General features: G+C 30.6%; 2 long non-coding RNA genes across 5 annotated transcripts in view; one reads left to right on the top strand and one right to left on the bottom strand.

Moving 5' to 3' along the window:
- Window positions 1-17,773, top strand: part of LOC106682361 (uncharacterized) — a 70,086-nt gene that overhangs the window by 40,460 nt on the left and 11,853 nt on the right. The gene's annotated exons all lie outside the window — the stretch shown is intronic.
- The window catches only part of LOC106682359 (uncharacterized), a 101,085-nt gene that overhangs the window by 7,563 nt on the left and 75,749 nt on the right, over window positions 1-17,773 (bottom strand). The gene's annotated exons all lie outside the window — the stretch shown is intronic.

Raw genomic sequence — 17,773 nt, forward strand, 5'->3', positions numbered from 1 at the left:
TTATTCTTATCTATTTATTTTATTATTATTATTTTTTCTTTTAATAAGAACATTTTATATAGTTAGGGGTGTCATTTGTATGACTATACCCCCTCCTAATCAACTGTTAAAAAATATATATAATATACGTTATATCAACCATGTAAGGCCCACCAGGCCGATCTGGTATAAAAATAAATAAAAAAAAGAAAAGATATATTTATACCTGAACCCTGTTATAATATTTGTCTGAAGCTACAAATCAAGAGTAATCAATATTCATTCTGTCTTTTCAGTCATTCAGTTATCGTTTAACATGGTATATTACGCTACAACGCAGATATACCTTTTAAGTAAAGGTTTAAGAAAGAATTGACTCGTTTCTCAGTAGCAAAAGAGATGTATGAATGTACAAGGTGTTTCGGAGTTCCTAAGCCAATATGTATTACGGAACTTAACGCTATCGTTTAATCTATGTTTATTGTGTGGATAGATATTTACGCCTAAAGATTTTCATTTTTATGGAATTATATAGTCAATAGTAAATATTTATTATTATATAAGAACACATATTGATTTCAATATCCATGAAATGTAGAAAGTAACGTTCATATTAAATGTCGTTCGCAGTGCTTATCTTGATAGTACAAGAGCCCAAGAGGAGAAAAAAGGCAGTTATCTCACCCCAATTTTTTATTACTTTGATGAAAACTATGTATAATTACTAGTCAAAATTGATGAGTCTGCCAAGTATAGGTAGGCGGCATAAAAAATGGCGGCTGTTTGAAAGCGATAAAAAAATTTAATTTTTCATTCGGAGCTCTATATCTTAAAAAGTAGAAACAACACAAGAAAAGCATTAAAAGATGAACAAATTTTCTAAAATATGACCCCTAAAAGAGTTATTTACGTTAAATAGTTCTCGAGATATAGCTTTTTAAAAAGCAACATTTCATAAAAATGTAGTATGGGACGTACTGAAAGATCAGTAGTTAGTGAATTTATTTTGAAAAATTCATATCTCAAAAACCATTTGACGTACAGATGTCTATTAGCACTCAAATTAAAGCTAGTTTAATGAGATATAATGTATGTCTTCGTAGGAGTAATAGTTTACATGGAATTTGCTAAAATAAATTGATTTATAGTTGTTCCGACAAATTTTCATTTGCCAAATTTATATTCATATGTGAATACAATAAAAACTACTACCCTTACGAAGATAAATGTCGTAGACTACTTTATAGTAAGTTCAATTCCCTTTATTTTGAGTGTTGGCAGACATATGTGCGTCTTATGGATCTATAGATACAGTTTTTCAAAAATTCAACATTTTATACGAACAACTAGAAATTAACATTTTGTGAGTTTATTTTATCAAATATTATAAAAACTACTAGTCCTACAAAGATAAACATTAACTATTTTATAGTAAATTTGCCTAGTTTTAATTTGAGCGCTGCCAGACATCTGTACGTCAAATGGTTTCTGAAATGAAGTTTTTCATAAATCCATCTTATTGTCCGAACAACTATAAATCAATTTATTTTAGCATATATCATGAAAACTACTATTCCTACGACGGTAAAGGTCATAAACTCCTTTATAGTCCATTATACTAGCTTCAATTTGAGTGGTAATAGACATCTGTACGTCACATAGTACCTGAGATATAGATTTCTCAAAATAAATTAACTAACTACTAATCTTCCAGTAGATTTTTAAGAAATTTTGCTTTTTAAAATACCAAAAAGTTATAGAGTTCCGAATGAAAAATTAGTGTTTTTTAAGGTTTTGAAACAGCCGCCATTTTTTATGCCCCCTACCTATACTTGGTAGACATCAATTTTTACTATTAATTATACATAATTTTCATTAAAGTAATCAAAAATTGGAGTGAGATAACTGCCTTGTTTTCTTCCCGGCTCTTGTACTATGAGCACTAAGACAGGTCGGCATCTTTCTACCATAGTAGTAGTGGCCGAACGGTACTGGATGTGTGTATATCCAGTGATATTAAAAAATTAGTCTATGCAAGCTCGGTTAGTAACCTAGAATCTATACCAAAGATTATTAAAAATATGCTGTGCTGTTCGGACATTTCTTTGGTGGAATTAAGATGTTAAGCCCGTCTTAATGCTCATAGTAAGCACTTTGAACAACATTTAATATAAATGTTTCCATTTCATTGATAAAATAGTTAAAACATACAATAATTTATTTATTACAACCTAAATAATTCGTAACAATGAAAATATTAAAAAAGTCATAATCTTCTAAACAAAATGTACTGCACCTATTATCTTTGTATCTTCACTTAGAACATTTAACTCCGAAACACCGTATATATCTATCAAATTAAGATTCATCCATCTAAACTTTTATAAAAATTTAACTATCTTCTTTATTAATATGAAACAAAGATCAGTAAGAAAAACAAACTTTTAAGCTTGTTTAGTTTGTGTATTTTTATGCAGAATGAACAAACTGAATTAATTTTTTATTAACTTTGATTTTTTATTTTCAATCTAAATGTCGGAAACATGGGATTAGCAGTGGTGTCATATTTAACAATGAATATGAATAATAAAATGTGGTATTACATTTTTTATTAAAAAGATTTTAAAAAAAATTGTTTTTTATCTCTTGTCCTTAATTATTCTCATTAGAAAAACCGGTATTCTCAGGATATATCTTTTTTAATGGAACTGTGAAACCTCCATTATGCGTTCTTTGAATTAAAGTATATTTTATGTCTATAGAATTTTTTATTTTATAAAATTATAACAAACAAATAATTAATTATATACGTTTTTCTTTTCATCCTTCTGCCTCAGAAACAATGGGTAAGTACCATTTGAGCGCAAAAAATATTTGGTCACGTTAATTTAATTTAAAAAATATATTTCTTTTGACGTCAAAGTAGAGGGGGAAATAGTAATTAAAATGTAAATTAAACTTTATTTCATAATTAAATATTTCCAATCCATCCACTACCAACTTAATGTCCATCAATACTTGAATTTACTTTATCGTTCTATTTAACAAAGTGCTGTCTCTGTACTTCACATATAAGGGTTTTGTTCTTCTAAATTATTGTTTTTCGATAAGCCAAATACAAGTATAGATGATAGGTTTTATGTAGAGATTTAAATAAAAATTTAATTTTTTTGTTTTTATCCTCAAATATGACCAAATCGAATTTATCCCATTAAAATAAAGTTATTTACGTACTTTCTGACACTTTAGAAATCACGTTTCGTAGTCAGATTTCGCCTATTTTGTTCAAAGAAATGTGTGCACTAACCTGCTGCCGCAAGGAACTGTAAAATAAGGTAACTAAAAGTTATGGTGAAAAATAACAACAAACAAAACATATATATATATTAAAAGTTGAATAACATGAAATGATTTTTTTTGTTTTTGTGGGAGGGTCCATTGGTGACTCATGCAACACAAGCCTGAGAAGTGTGGATTTCACTACTAATTTACCCATTTCAGAAACTTTTTAAATAATGACACCTTTATTAAAATTTATTAATATGCATAAATGAATTAAAAATATTTATTAACTAATACTAATTTAACAACGAATTTGTGTTTTTTCCACAAACAAATAAAAAAAAACGTTAGATGCAGATAATAATAATAAGCTTTATCTATGCAAAGGAATATTATAATGAGGCTGGATTTGCAGGTAAATATTTTGAAAATAAAAATTAAAATTCATACAATAATGAATATCATTTGAATTCATCACTTTTATTTCTATTCTTCTTTTGTTGTAGATTTAATCTTCTGTTTTTCACTTGCCTGCTGATTATTGTTTTATTTTCTAAAATGAATTATTATAACTATAATGCAATAATTAGCATTTATTTTTTTTTTGTACCACTGTGAATCATCTTGTGCATCAATCGCTTTCAGGAATTAACTTTTCTTTTTTAGTTTGTTATATAAATATTTCTTCTGTTTTAAGTAGAATACGCCCATATATTCATTTAATTCAAGCAAAATTTCCTGATAATTTTCATTAAAAATCTTAGATTAGATTAAATTACAGTTTTATTCTGGGCGATTTACTTCTTGGTTATTACGCCCTTATTGTTTTATTTATTTGCTTGTCTTTGAAATTTGATTGATGAATATTTGTTTTACGTTTTATTTTAACGATTACGCTGGTCGATGTTGATAATTTATATTTCAGAGTACAGTTGGGTTTCTTTCTGAACTTTTATGATTTTGTTTATGGAATCTGCTGAGTCTTTTAGAGCCAATTCTCTTGAACAAGGTATTTTATTATTTTCGAAGGCTTCACGAAATAATGTTTATTCTTCAATTATATGTTTTATGGATAACGGGGACTGACAGGTTTGGCATTTAGGTTGGCCCTCTTTTGTGATTAATTTGGAATGCCCAATTCTCACTCGTGTAACAACTACTTCTTTTCCTCTGTTTCCTCTTATGGCACTTGCCCACTTTCGTTTGTTTTTTTTAATTCATTTTTCAGCTTACTAGTGTGTGGAACACACACATTGAATCTTTATTATAAGTAAAATTGTTGCAAGTTATTATCATAAAAATACTTTAATATGCATGTGCCGATATTCGCTTCCAGAGTACTCTACGTTTAAAACTAACATTTCAAAGCTTAAACGAAATATCTATTCCAAGAATATTATAAGTTGCATATTTAATACCAGTGTAATAATAATTATCATGAAAATAATGTTATAATAATATTAAATAAATTATTTTTTATATTTATAGAATTTTACACATCATAAATTTTTGATTTACTTTGTTATCTGATTTAAACTGAAAAAATCCCATTTAATTGTATGAACATAAGCAACGAAATTGCAAATAGGGTTAGACCCCGCTTTAACAAAGGGATAGCAACCGTACCTGGGAGTCGTCAGTTGAAGAAACTATTTGTGTTAACCATCTCTAATTCAGTTACAAATTAATGATAATATACCTAACTTCATATTTTGTGTTGAGAAATTATTATTACTGATATGGGCTAATATCAATTTCTGTAGTAAAATTATTTGTTAAAATATTTCAAGGGCTGTGGTCATTAATTCAATGTCTTTTGGTTATATCAATGAGTTTTATTTTCAGAAAAAATATTTATTTTAAAAATAAATGTGGCTGGAATCCTGATTAAAAAAGCGATAATATTAACAGATTAAATTTTTTTAAAAGATATAAAAAAGACAAATTTATAATATTCTTATTGAAAACTTTTATCCGAAAAAATTAATTAATAAATTGTGGTACAAAAGAATTAACCATCCCATAGCAAAGGTTAGTTGGTAGAATAGAGGAAACTACTGAGAATAATATAAAATATAAAGACAAGACTGATATAAACAGCAAGAATTTAAGTAGTTTAAAAAAAAATTAATAAACATAGTATTACTGACTTTTATAAAAATAAAAATATAGAAAGTAAAAAAAAAAAAAACAGGCACGAATAGTATACAGAAAGAAAAAGAAAAAGGAGTTGTTATGAATATTAATCATCAATTTTTTTAACTAAACTATATACCAGGATTAACTGATAAAATTAAAAATAAATTTATAGAAAACCATAATGGTGGTAACCTGAAGTTAGGTTTAAACAATAATAATAAATTAAGGAGTTTTCTTAATAATATGAAGGATAAAATTGATAAGAAAGATAGACTTAATGTTGTTTACAAAATTGAGGTGTAGATAGTTAGTTGACCGTAGATTAATGTTTGGAGAAGTTTGTCGGGGGGTGCGGTCAGCAAAGAACAACATAAATAAACAAAACAATATTTATTTATTTTATGGGGACGTTTCGACCTGAGTTTCAGGTCTTCATCAGGGGTTGTGGCGTAGAAGGCAGGTTTGTAACTCTGTTGTATCACACATTGTATTAGATAAAGATGTTAATCAGGTAATTTGTTTATAAAAAAACTTAATTAATATTGCGATATATTGTAAATATTGTAAGCATGTGATGTTATTTGAGAATTTGTTCTAGAAACCTGAAGATGGGGTGACAACCTCGAAACGTTGTTTTCATTATAATAAAATAAAATATATATGGAACAAGAAAGAGTGGTATGCATTCAACATTTCTAAATAGAAACCAACATTTTTGCGTGTATGTTTCTATGTTTCAAATGTCGATAATGTTTAGGAGACTTTCTATTTAAAACAAATCCAAGGTAAATAGTTTCTCTCTACCACTATTGGATTCCACCTCGAGTTTTTTTGTGAATTTAAAACCAATTGTGCCCACATATGCTAGAAGGTTTTGTAAAATTGTGTTTAATAAGCTATATAATCTCTCCTCCCCCCTCTCTCCTCCCCCCCGAGAATCTGCTTTTTTCAACATAAACCTAAGGCCATCCCGGTATATCAATATTAAAGATAGAGCCTTAGATTTTTGTTAAGTAAATAAAAAAAAAATATTGATATTGCTTATAAAAAAAAAAATAAATGAAATTAACTTGCACATGTGGGTTCAGTTGTAGATACTTCATATAAAATGTTTGTTGCTTCCTTATTGTATATGTGGGTTCTATTGCACCAATGCTTTCACCTATATACCAATTAGTGTTCATTAAAAGAGAAATGGTCAACCATCGCTATAATACTTTTTTAGGCTTGTTTAATGTTTTCCATCATATAAAAGGTTAATATATTTAAATTTTTAGTAAGGTATTTCAGTTTATGATCTTACTATAAAATACGGAATCCTTTGGAGCCAAAAGAGATCACTTGAATGAGACAATAATAAGAGCATTATAGGTGGCGGCGGTAAGCGGGTGTCCCCGAGCGCCATACTAATGACTAACAGGTCGGAATTCAATTATGAAAGGATTTATGAAGCGTATTGGAGGGTGCCAGATTGAATGGAGCCACCACCTCCAAGAATGCAATAAAACTGCCCCAGGACCGCCCCACGGCCTCCATTATTCCACAATCCTATTTCAGATCACAATGACATTTATATAATTTACCGCTCAAATCAAATCCCCATCGACATACCTGCCTACCGTAGAATGCTCACTATTTATCGACCCCTACCCCACGGTATAAATCATTAACCGCTATTACAGTCGTACCGAGGTCCCGTTTCCAAATAAATTATATCCGAATTATTGGCACCATTCCCTGATATTTACCTTTACAAGGTCTGGATCAGATGTATGGATGGAATAGGCATATAGAGCGGTTTTTTGTCTGAGGATTAGTGATATAAAAAATTAATCAGACGGTTTCCTGGATATAGAGTTTCTTAATTATTACATAAGCTCTTAGGAAATTTGAAAATTCAATCATCCATTTGACTCCATTCCATGAAGGCAGAAAAGAAAGATACGTTTAAATAAATACAATTTTATTGGTGCTCATTATTTTTTAATTACTTATAAGAGATAGTTAAACATACAAATTAATATATTTGATAACACCATTCACAATGGTATCTCATCATTTGGACCAATACAATAAATCAACATTTTAAATCAGTTTACAGTTCGTTATAGACTTCTGAAGTACTTTCAATATTTATCTTTGCTCTTTAGGGCCTGTAGATGTGTAACAAAGTTTAGAAATCTTTCACTGTTTTATTTTTAAGTTATAAATAGTTTGATATAATTTAAGGTATATAGTCAATAAAAAATCCGAAATAGTTTAAATCTAAGTGTTTCTCTCTATCTCTGGTTTTAAATAATAAAATTCACCTATTAAAAGCAGTAAGGAAAAGGGATACTTTTTAGTTCATGTTTTTATTGGATATTAATATTTTACACACTAAAAAAATTAATACAAGATTTTTTTTGTTCATAAATACTGCAGTACTAATAGGATATAATAATGAAATCACATAAAAAAAAGAAGTTAAATATTAAAATTCACCAGTTCAAAGCAGTAAGCAAAAGCGATACTTTTTTTTAAACGTTTTTATTGGATATTTATATTTTACACACTAAATAAATCATATAAAATTTTTTTTTTATAAATATTGCAATAATAATGTGATATAATAATGAAATTACATGAAAAAAGGTTTATGAGAGAGGTATTATTAATAAAATATGAACCAATATAATAAAAGTTTATTAATTATTAAATAAGCGATTAAGTGACAAATATACCACCCTTTTCCCTCTCCTCCACACAAAATGCGATATTAGTGTCTCTAATAGTAACTCTAGCGTCATTTCACACATCAATGCAAAAATACTTCTTTTGTTTCTGCTTCTAAAAGGTTTTATAATCACTTTTTGGGCCGAAAATTTTCTTCGTGAGAGTATACTTGAAGGCCTTTTATGAATGGGGTAGGAAGTACGGTTTTCGGTTACTTCCTACCCCATTCATAAAATATCATAGAGGTAAAGTATTTTAAATTGTTTGATGTGTTCAATCTAAAATTCAAATTATGTTTTATACTAATACTATAATATAGTACTGAAAAGATTGCAGTCTTTTTTTTTTACGTTTACTTCAAAAGAAACTGATATCATTGAATAGAAAGCCTCATCCTCAGGTTTGTGACAGGCCATGAGAATGACAAAACGAGCATTATATATTATATTAATAAATAACAATTAATGATTAGAAGCTTGAATTGAAAAGGAAACGTTAACCTCAAGGAGGGTAATAACAGAAAAATAATATCATTACATTCAGATGGCCGATCATTCTTAAAAACCTAGAATTGAAATAGCACCCAAAATTGGAGAATGACTCAACTACAAGATTTAATGTTTCCACCAAACACACTAAATATTGATTATTAAGGTGAAACCACTGAAATATAAAGCTATATTGTTTCCGACAGTCTTGCAATTATAATAAAACTGGTAGTGGATTCGACGAACCTTAAGAGCAAACTATGATCAACTCAAACCGAATCTTTTGGCACCAGCACCTGGTTTGATGTAGGTATGGGTCAGTTATAACTTGATTTGGCTAAGTATATCCCGACCATCGCCGTTGCCTACTTGTGCGATTCTCTGATAGGCCATGATGACGCTTAGTCGTTTAGTATACACACATTATATTAGTTGTGAAACCTTACTATATTTCCAATGTTTAATTTTTTCCTAGTTCGGTTTTCGGCTGATTGCGCTACACTTGCCCAGTTATGGCCTGAGATTCCGAAATTCGATGCGTTGGCGAACCCCAATATTCGCCCAAATACATTGGCTGTCGTCTGATGACTCAGGATGCAGACACTTTAACAAACGTTATTCTAACACTCAAGTTTCCAGGTTACATTGACAACTGGGAAGTAGGAAAATATTTTATTCACCAGTCATAGTTCATCATCATAATCTGTGGCGTTACAACTCTTGTAGAGTCTATGCCTCCCACAACTTTGTCCGCCATCTACTGGTTGTCGCTGTTCTCCAATTGCGGATTCCCAAGATAGACCTGGCATCCGCTGCCACTCCATCGATCCATCGAAGCCAGGGTCTTCCTACTCTCCTTTTCCCATATATCCTTTCGTCCAGGATCATCCTAGGAATCTGATCCTGAGTCATTCTTAATACATGGTCTGCCCACCGAAGCCGTCCCACTTTGATCACCCTTACTATATCCGGGTTCTTGTAGAGTCCTGCCAGTTCAATATCTGTTCTTATCTTCCAGATCCCACCAGCACCAACCGGGCCATAAATTTTCCTCAGTATTCTCCTTTCGAACCTCAGGAGAAGGGCTTCCTGTGACCTGTGGGCAATGTCCAGCATTCGGAGGCATATGTAAGAACTGGTCTCACCAGGGTCTTTTACAGCTGTATCTTGGTGTTTTGGAAAATAGCCCTGCTCCTGAAATGCTTCAGTAACCATAACTAACTAACTCCAGTAACCAATCATAGTTGAGAGTGCAAAATTATTATATAATTAATTTATGTGAGAAAAAGGATATTATTTGAAGATTCCAAAACAAGACCATAAGTCCCTCAAATATTAGTAAATCAACTAGCCTATCAACGTTTCACCAAGACTTTTCTCTATAGTGTTCCAATGTATTTTAAGACTTAAAAGTTGATTTAAGACTTATATTTTTATGTTGGTTTAAAATTAAAGTCTGGTTTCGACTGGTCCAGAACGAAAATTTCTGTATTTGACGTGCCAATCCCCCGTGCCTCCAATGATAAAAATATGAGCATTGTGTGCGAGTATACATCACAATGGTTCTGAGATATAAAACATTGGGATCGGTTTTTGATCCGAGTTAATTATTTATCAGGTCATAGGCTTTGATGAAACAATAGGCTACGAGCGTGTCCTTCCGATGACGGATATAAATATTGAAAAAGCGGGGCCGACAACAGACCCCCGTGACAGCCATTGATTAATCAGCTTCCTAACGATCAATCACGCCTTCTAATTTACAAATGTCACACTCTATTTGTCGAAAGGGGAGCAAATATGGCATAGGTGCCAGGGCGAAGGAGATTGCCGTAGAAAAATAAACTGGTCGAATAGCGGCTCTGTTATCTGCCGCTATTTATTCTGAGCCATACAATACTGTCATTGTGTTAATTAAATGTCCACTTATCCGCCTTTTTTTTATTCATCCGGGTAATGGCTGTCAATCCCAACAAAAATATCGCCAGTATCCAGAGCTTGTTTGGATTTCTTTATCGGTAATTGTTTTATCCCACCCACAGCAGACATTGCTTTTTTTCTTCTTTTTTTTTCTATTTTTTGTTTTCCACTATCTGTTTCTCTCTTTTATTCAGCTCTCGTGTATGATCATTAAACATTATGAAAAAGAAACCATTTTTTCTTCATAAATCCAACAGTCTTCTTCTTAGAATTATTAGCCTTTTTCACTTTTGTGGTAACTATTAAAATAAAGCTAGTGTTCATATGTTCTAGTATCTATTTTTAAATAAATTTTATCTTGAAATTTGGAATACAACATTTAATTTACGAAAGATCTATGTACTGTGTTCTATACTTATGGCTCGGAGCGACAAAAACTCATGTCCATTTTTAGATATTTTTAGTCAAAGATTAAAGTTTTACCATGGAAAACAAATAAAAGCCTTTGTTTTATTTTTTTTTGTAGAACATATATCTAAGCGTGTTTCTGAAAACCGTCACTATAAGGTTTTCAGCTTTATTTTTCTGAATTTGGGATTTGGACAGTGATCGTCCATGTTATATACACCCAGTTTCATTGTATAATATTATGTTTATGAAAATTTTTGAAAAAATAAATGATACAATTTTAACATATTTTTCAAAGTTTTTTTGCCTCAAATTTAACTTGTCAAAATATTTTGTTACCCACCAATATTAAGATGAAACTCGTTGGAGACTAAAATGAAAACTAACTAAATTTAATTGAAATTCCTTCTATATGGTTGTTCTAGAATATACGAATACTTTTTCATATTTCACGACACAAGAGACGTTTACAATAATTATTGACTTTTGGTGGAAAATGGTCAGTGTTTGAAGAGCAGGGCTCATTTTGGCTTCAAATTGTAAGCAATTTTATTGATTTTAAATAAGAAAGCTAAACTATTGTAGATTTGGAGTTATTTAGTAACAAGTGAAAATTTACTCGAATTTTATTTCATTCAATATCAGTAACCACTGGAAGAGACCAACGCTGGGATCTCTTGGAGCCCGGCTTTACCTCTCTCACACGCGTTCCGAGTTCACAAGGCTGAATATATAAATATTAAATATTATATATATAAAGTATATAGGTGAGGATGGATTTTAATTTTATTGTTACTTGAATTCAATTTTGTTTATCTTATATATATTATTTAACCATTTTTATTTTATTATATTTTTTTTTGTTGATTTATAATGTTGTTCGAACATAATATAATTGTATTTTTTTTCATTTTACTATTATTATTTCTTTTTCTTTCGTTCTTCTTTTTCTGTATATATTGTTTGAATGAAAATTAATAACACTAATACTTATGGCTATTACTAGTGCCAGTATATTATAACTCTTCAATAAAAAAATTAGCTTCAAATACGAAATATCGTTCTTGTTTTCAAGAACAATTTTTCTTTTTTTTGTTTACTTGAAAGGAATCAAAATTTGACATTCAGAACCCAGACATACATTTCATGTTGACTATTGTTTTTATTGATATCTTTGACAAATGAGCTTAATATAATTCAATAAAAATGGAACTTGCCCGTAATACTTGGTGACTGTTACTGTAACATTCAGATAGGTTACGATGTATCTTCGTTTATGTTCATCTTTTACTATAATTTTTCTTTGTATAATGGCAATGTTCTTGTAAAGGTCTATTGAATCGACCATAAGCTAGATTTTGCCTTAATCTAGTTTGTGAACCTTTAATAAACTTCTTACCAGGGGAGCCGTTAGCCAAACAACCCAGGAGGTCCGTGTATGAACACATTGTCCTAAGCCTGGCAACCTATTATGGTTTATAATAAGGAAGAGGGAGGTTGAAGGAAGTGGCTAAGTTGGTTATTGAATAAACAAAGAGATTCACACTTTGCCCAGGCGGTGGTACAATAATAGAGCCGGAGGAGTGAACAATGCTTACTTAGGAGTAAGGGAGGCGACACCAACTTAGGAGGCGGACTCAATGGAAAGTAGATGTAAGTTGGTGGGAGGGGGTGCATACTTAATACTGGCGTCATCTTGGAGGAATAATTAAACAATAGCTCCCCCACCCCTGGATCCAGATAAACTTACTAAACGCTAACTTGCTACCCAACAACTTATATTTCATCAGTCGGCTCCTCTGTTCTTCTGAATAATACATTCCTCTCCTTTCCGCTTTACTCGCCAAACTTTGCTCCCTCATATTTAAGGATCGTTTAGAACCGACCGCTTGGTGTGTGAGGTAGCTATTTAACATCAGCTCTTAGTTCCACTTGGCACTAGCGCTAAAAAGAAAACAACGAAAATAAAAAAAAAAATTGGAGGAAATGGTAAGTGCTGCAGTCAAGGAGAAATAAAAAATAATTCTCAACTTCTTATTTATTGCTGACCTTTCGACCCACAATGTAGGTTTTCACAAGGGCTAAAAATAAAATGACGCATGAAAGGTAGAATCAATGTAAAAGTAAAAGAGTGACATTAATAATGTCAGATACTATACAAAACCTAAAATAAAATAATCAGGAGGGTTAAAATAAGTACAGAAATTATTAACTAACATAATAAAGAATAGTGGACTGATACATCAGAATGTTTATTAATGAAAAGTTCTATTAATTGAATTAACTTAGGAGACATAATTAATAGATCTTTTTATATTGTGATGTATCAGTTAACTACGCTTTATTATGTTAATTAATAATTTTTGCATTTATCATTATCCTCCTTACTATTTTATTTTAGTATTTGATACTTTGTTTACCTTCAACTTACATCTGTTTTACATCACTCTTACATTGACTCAACTTTCCTTGTATCTTTTTATTTTTAATCCTGATGAAGACCTATATTATGGGTCGAAACATAGACAATTGATAAATAATAAAATTTATGAATAAATAAATTAATAAACAGTACAAAAGTTAAACTATTTTTTATTTCCTTTTGCCCGCAGTCCTAACCATTCCTTAAAATTCACTTGTGGTCAATCATCTATAAATCTATACATTTTAACTAAAATTGGCTTTTATTTTTTAAAATTTACAATATTATTTAAACATAAAGCATAATTGTTTTTTTGAAGAAACTGCACGTTGGAAGCACTCCAATAACAGTTATGCCCTAAAAGGTCTCCAGGCCATCTTATTTTCTGTTGTTTCGGAGAATTATCAGGAAGAGAAAGAAGTGAAAGCGAGATAATAAACTAGTGTGTTTCGGGGGTTAGTGAGTTTACTATGTAAGATTTGGTTTAAATCAGGTACATATGTATCTTTGTCCATGATTATATTTGTGTAAATGGAACATTTAGGATTCTGTACTGTAAGGTATTATATGTTTAGTGGCCCAACAGGTTATTATTACTATATATTATTATTATAGTCATGTAAATCAGTCTTATCTAATCAGTTGGAAGCTAGGTCTAATTTTCTAGAAAATTTTGTAATACTCGGAATCGACGTGCTCTTTCCTGTCTTTTCAGTCTTGTATGAGGATTCCATGTTTGTCGCTTGATAAATGAGTTTTAATACCGAAGTAATATTTCAAAATTCAAAAATATTTTTATTACTCTATAAGTGCAGTAAACACAAAGATTCTAATTTTCCATGGTAAGTTTCCCCATGATTTTCAAAACAATAATTAGGTTATTCTGCATTATATATTTTAAAAACTTCAATAAAATTATCTGAGATTTGTAAACAATCCATTTTAGTCTATGAAGCTCACTGAATGAGTCACATACATACAGAAGTGTTGGATATTCTTAAAAAGTTAAAGTTAATATAGTGCGAATTTCGTATTCTAAAAGGTTTTACTTTAGAGTTATAACATTTTTTTCAATGAAAGAGTGACATAACTTATGAATTAAAAAAATCCCATTAAGGGTCAGGGGAAGGAGTATTTTGTAAGGAAGTACTGTTACTAGACCAAAGGTTGGGTAAGGAGGTTATTTGGTCAGAATTATGCTCGACTACTAGATTTTTACCCAATTAAGTATGAACACTTCATGAGGTTGGGTGGACCCCGGACGGCCCCCTACCCACAGAGGTGACTCACGGTTACAGTGAAACAGAAAATAATTATTTGCCTCGAGAGAATTCACACCCCGATCCTTGGAATTATTAACACTGTCTCACCACTAAGGCACCCGCTCCCACGAAATAATTTATGTATGTATATGTATACATATATTGCATGGCATAGTAGAAATTTAAAATTTACAACTATCTCATTTGAGCTCTGCTTTCTTCGAAATCTTAATATTATTGAGGTTTATTTAGATATGAAATTCCAAAACCGTAATCTAAAAATCATTCAAAAGGATAAAAAAAAAATGAAAATTTGATCCATATTAGCAAAGCGATAAGACATATTGAATACGATACCAACTTTCTTAACAGTATTTTAAAAGTCTTCGCGCAAATTCGCATAGAAACCAACAGATTATCTATATTAGTTTTTGGATTAAAAACAGTAGGTATTCGTCTTCTATTATTATAACGAAAATCCCACAGAATATTTCAAAGTATTCAACCATTTTTTAGAAGTATTTTAATACCTCATTCCGTATTCTGGGCGAAACCATTTTGTATCCAAGTCGGTAATTAGGTTAATCTTAACTGTGATCTCTTGTGAACCGCTGCGGCAGTATCAAGCCCATATACAAACTAATAACCAAGCTGATATAGATCCTATCAAGTACGCCTGTAATAAAGATATATAATTAACAAATATTAATCTAGTTTCATGGGCCATTACTTGAGCCAGAACGTAATCTTCACCAGGGGGAGGATTAATGGGGAAATATCTTGAAAACGTACTTGCTTGTATGATCTCCGGTTTTATGTTCTATTAATTAAAGCTATGATAATCATCGACTAGGACATCATACACTAATAAAGACATGGAATATTCGTGAAAATTAAATTCACTAGTATTTTTTTAAATTTATTATTTGATATTTACAACTATATTAAAATATATACAATTACTAAATTTGATGTTAGTTATACAATGGTATAATACAGGCATGCTTTTTCTATCAATGTTCTATCCAGTGATAGAACTCTGATACATTTCTAGAGGAGATCTCGAGGACATCTTTTCAAACGCCTAGGATTGGCCAGGTTAAATGAAGGGGCAGTCAGGTTAGAAACAATTGAGTTTGGGCTGTTAGGAAGTTTATCATGGAAGGATTGGTATCTGTTTCTGCCCGAATCGGGAACATATGGGACATTGAGGTCCTGATGGATGAATTGATTTGAGACAGAGTAAGGATCATTTTACGAAGGATTCTGGACTGGAAGGATAAGATATGAGAGGAATCCGGTGGTTTAGCGGTGCCTCAAAGCTCAACACCGTAAGTAGGTAGGACTTAATATAATCATATAAATGAGTCTTTTGTAATTAATTGGAATTATAGACAGTTTGCCAGTAAGTGTTTTAATAGTTGGAATCGACGAGCAGTTTCCTGTCTTTTCAGTCTTGAGTGAGGATTCCAAATCAGTCGTTATTAGTGTTTTTAAAGTTCTTCTTCATACTAAAAAGTTTAACTATTTACAACATATCGCTGCATTACTTTAATAGTGATAAATAAGATAAAAGTAATTTTGTATTGAAAGTATTCCGTACTAGCATTACTCATTTTCACTCTCAATTACCTATATGTATGGAATATATAGTAAACTACTGCGAATGTGAAAAGTTTTTGATATTTTTTAAGATGAATTTTGAGTTTTCGATGGAAATACACGTATTGAGGTCCCTTGATGCTCAATAACCTTGTCTCGCATAATTGTCGGTGTGTAAAGAGCCTAGCTCAAAAAAGAGTTGTACGAATCTGGAATTACATATTTAAGGTGGGTTGTATATACCTAGGATGTGACAACAACTTTTCCGATAAAATCGACGGTAAGAAACACTTTCTAGATTTTCTCATTTTTTCGATTTTCGAGAACACAGCTCAACAAACAATTTAACATTGGGTAATTGTTTAAGAGCAGAATGCAAATTTTATTATTATTTATATTTTTTGTATTTCTGTTGTACTATTGCAAAAGATATATGTTAAATGTTTACCACGAGAAATATTAAAATTACTTTTCTGAAAACTGTTGAAATTGGAATCAGACAATTCGTCAACAGAAAGGCTCATTTGGAAAATTAGTGCGGGAAAGTATTGCCTCAATCAATAATATAAAAATATTTGTTCTGAAACTAGTAAGGATTAATTTCAATTCAAAGTGGAGTAGTAAGCGAAAGTTGTGTGATGCGCGCTCAAATTTGGGCCCGGGTTTTTAAATTTATTATTTTGATGTAGTATTTTATAATATAATGGACATGAGTAATCACATTATTGTAATTGTACTGTATGCAAAGTTGATAATTATTAAAGTTATTTTAATTGTATTTTAAGATATTAAAAAGGGTCTTGAAAATTGACAGTAGCCTGAAACTTTGAACAAGGTTGATGCAAGAAGAAGCTTATAAAAGTCAACCTCTTTGCTCATATAATAAAGTAATACTGAATTTCAAAATAGTTTGATTAAAAAAAAATAAATAAAATCTGTACCACTATAACCCATCAAGGGTCAGGGGTGCAGTACTTTGTATGGAGATATTGTTATTGGACCAACGGTTGTGCAGGGAGATAATTTGGTCATAGTACAAGAGCCTAAGAGGAGAAAAAAGGCAATTATCTCACCCCAATTTTTTATTACTTTAATGAAAACTATGTATAATTAATAGTCAAAATTGGTGAGTCTGCCAAGTATAGGTGGGGGAATAAAAAATGGCGGCTGTTTCAAAGCGATAAAAAGAACTAATTTTTCATTCGGAGCTCTATATCTTAAAAAGTAGGAACAACACAAGAAAACCTAAGAGTACGTCATTTAAAGAAGAGTAAATTTGCTAAAATATGAGCCCTAATAGAGTTATTTACGTTAAATAGTTTTCGAGATAGGCTTTTTAAAAAGCAAAATTTCATAAAAATGTTGTATGGTACGTAATGAAAGATCAGTAGTTAGTGAATTTATTTTGAAAAATTCATATCTCAAAAACCATTTGACGTACATATGTCTATTAACACTCAAATTAAAGCTAGTTTAATGAGCTATAATGTAGTTTATCTTCGTAGGAGTAATAGTTTACATGAAATTTGCTAAAATAAATTGATTTATAGTTGTTC

The sequence above is a fragment of the Halyomorpha halys genome, unplaced genomic scaffold, assembly GCF_000696795.3.
Source record: "Halyomorpha halys isolate HHAL.00 unplaced genomic scaffold, Hhal_1.1 Scaffold409.1, whole genome shotgun sequence".
Lineage (NCBI taxonomy): Eukaryota > Metazoa > Arthropoda > Insecta > Hemiptera > Pentatomidae > Halyomorpha > Halyomorpha halys.